This window comes from Fukomys damarensis, unplaced genomic scaffold (assembly GCF_012274545.1).
Source record: "Fukomys damarensis isolate Sample0158 unplaced genomic scaffold, DMR_v1.0_HiC HiC_scaffold_30, whole genome shotgun sequence".
Classification (NCBI taxonomy): Eukaryota; Metazoa; Chordata; class Mammalia; order Rodentia; family Bathyergidae; genus Fukomys; species Fukomys damarensis.
The window spans coordinates 52,623,364-52,626,756 of NW_022900942.1; positions in this window are offsets into that span (position 1 = coordinate 52,623,364).

Sequence of the window (3,393 nt, forward strand, 5' to 3'; positions counted from 1 at the left end):
ATGGGGCATAATTTGTTACTTTTATATGCATATACAATGTGTAATAATTAAATTGGCAATTCACATACCCATTACCCTAAATATTTATCATGTTCTGTGTTTGGAACATTCAGATTTATTTCTTCTAGCTACATTAAAAGATACACTTAATTAGTTTTTGTTATAGCTACTCTACTCTACTACATAACACCTGTCCTTACTCTTATCTGCTTTTTACCTGAAAACCAACCTTTTCCTGCTGCTTCTTTCCAGCCTTTAATAACGTATACATCTACAAACTCAGTGTTTTTAGCCTCCATATAAGAGGGAGAACATATAGCACTTATCTTTCTGGCTTGTACTTAGCATAATTCCAGCAGTTTTAAGCATGTTGCTCAAAATTTTAGGATTTCATTATTTCATTATTTTTGCTGAATAATTCATATCTATATTCATATACATGAATATACATAATTATACATATATTGTCAGTCCATTCATCAGTGGGCTTCTTGGTTGGTTCCCTATCTTGGCCTCTGTGACTAATAGGAGTGCAGCAATCTGTTTGATATATTGATTTCATTTTCTTTGGATATACACCTAGTGCTGGGATTGCTGGATTGCGTGGTGGATGTTTTCAGATTTTTGAGGAACCTCCACAAAATTTTCTATCATGGCCCTACTATTTTTCATGCCAACTAACAGTGTATGAGTTCCTCTTTCTCCGAATTTTACCCAGTATTTCTTGCACTTGTCTTTTTTATTATAGCCATTCTAGCTGGGGTAGGATGATATCTTACTGGTATACATTTTCTTGCTGTTTATGGATTTCAATACATTTTTCATTTATATTTTGGCCATTTGCATATCTTTTATTTTGTAAATGTGTATTCAGTTCATTTGCCTGTTTACCTCAGGTTTTTGGGGGGAGTCTATAAAGACTAACAGGTTTCATTTTGACAAATTAATACATGAACATAGCATATTTTGAATATGTTTACTCCTCCGTCATTCTTTTTTTTTTTGTGGTACCGGGGATCGAACTCGGGTCCTTGCGCTTGTGAGGCAGGCGACGGAACCACTGAGCTAAATCGCCAGCCCTTCCATCGTCCTTTTTCAGCTACCTTTCTTCTAGCTTTGCATTAGGAGGTTTCAATATGCGCATTTTCTTCATATGCATAGCCCTTATTGCCAGCCCTGATAGTTCCTTCCCCTCAGTGTTATTCTCTTCCTCTCGTCTAATAGGTGTCTCCCTTTTACTTCCTGGTCATCTTTGTTAGATTTCACATAAGAGAAAGAACATTCAGTATTTGTCTTTCAGGGTCTGTCTTATTTTGCTCAAATACACAGTTTTCAAATCAGTACATTTTTCTGCAGATGACAGAATTTCTTTCTTCCTTATGAGGCCTACACATTTTCTTTATCCATTATTCTGTATGGGCACCTACGCTGGTTCCAATCCTGGCTATTGTGAATTGTGCCCCAATAAATATGAGCATACAAGTGTTACTGTCTCAGGTATATTCCAAGAAATGGTATCGCTGAAACGCATGTAGGTCTATTTTTAATCTTTTGAGAAACCTACAAACTGATTTCCATTGTGGTTGTACTAATTGGTTTTCACCAGCAGTACAGAGGGTTCCTTTTTCCCCTCTATCATCAACAGGATTTCTTGGTTTCTGTGTTCTTGATGATAGCCATTCTGACAGGTGAAATGGAATGTCAGTGTAGTTTCAATGTACATCTTCCCAATGGGTTGAGATAGTGAACATTTTTTTCATATAATTGCTAGCTTTTTATTTTTTTAAGAAGTGTCTCCTGAATTTATTTGTCTATTTATTGATTTCACTCTTCAATTTTTGGTGCTGTTTCTGTAATTTTTTAATATATTCTAGGTATTAACTGTCTTTCAGAAGAGTAGCTGGCAAAGATTTTCTCCCTTCTTTATGTTGTATCTTGTTAATTGTTTACTATGAGGTGTAGAACATTTTAATTTGGCTATTTTTATTACACCATTTTTATAACTTTTATTATGAATTACATAATAATTACATCACTTTAAGGGCTTGGTACATGTAGATAACACATTTCAATTCCCTTCTTATTTTCCCCTCTCTCCACCCTTCTGTTTTCCAGCATCATTTTCATTTAGCTGTCTTATAAACCTTTATAAAGTAACTCATCATATATACAGATTGAAAACCAAACTAGTAGGCCAAAAACCATATGAACCATATATGACAATTGTACTGTCAAGGTACAGTTTTAGGTACATTGTCCTCATTGGATTACAATATTTTTTGTTTCCCATTTTTCCATTTATCTATCATATATATGTATGTGTATGTATATATATATTTTTTTTTAATTTATATTTTCATTTAAGATATCTGTGCAATATTTAAGCTTGTGCATCTGAGATACTTCATTTAACATTGTGGTCTCAAGGGGCACCCAATTTTCTACAAATTGACTCAAGTATATCCTTTTATTACTTAAATAATTTGTTATTTCCTTGTGCCTTCTGGATATTAGTTCCTTGTCCATTGAATAATTTAAATATTCCTCCTGTCTTTCAGGTTTTCTATTCATTTTGTTGACTGCTGTTGGATATCCAATTTTTCTATTTTTTCCTTTATTTCTTGTTTTTTGGGGGAATTATTAAAATCATTGCTATACTGAAGCCCTTAAGTGTTTCCTCTGTTTTATTCAAGAGTTTTACTGTTTAAGATTTTATAATTAGATCTTTTGTCTATTTTGTAATTGTTAATTTTTTTTATAATCGGTGAGAGATAGGGGTCCAATTTTAATATTCTGAATATGAATATTAGTTTTTTCCCAGTACAACTTGTAGAAAGGACCTTTCCCTTCCTTTTCCAAATCTAGATTTTTAAGCACCTTTGTCAAAGACCAGTTGGCATAGAGTGTGGGTATCATACAAATGAAACAAAACTTGACATATATCACCTTAACTACACATGTTGAGGCAGTTTGGGTTCTGTAAAAACTATAGGGTAGGCGAAAGCTCTGAGGAGGAGCAAAAACTAATAATTTAATGGCAAAAGGAAGGAACATTAGAAGAATGGCACTAACATGAACAAAAGAGTAGACAAGAGACAGGAAAATGCCCTTTCCTTGGTGCTTTATGTGAAGTGGGACGGGGGCATGTCTGTCTGCCACAACTTGTACTGTTGATGATTTTGCAGATTCAGATATGCAAGACACAACTAAGCAAGAAGGGAAGGAAGTAGAGCATTCTCCTTTTTTGGGACGAAGGAACTTCACTCATTATAGTGAGAGTGTGATGAAGAAAGGCATGGGCCTGATGAAAAAAAACATCTAACAACTAAGACCGTGTAAGCAAGCCAAGAGAATTTCGTATATAACCTCTAAATATTTAATGGTTATAACATA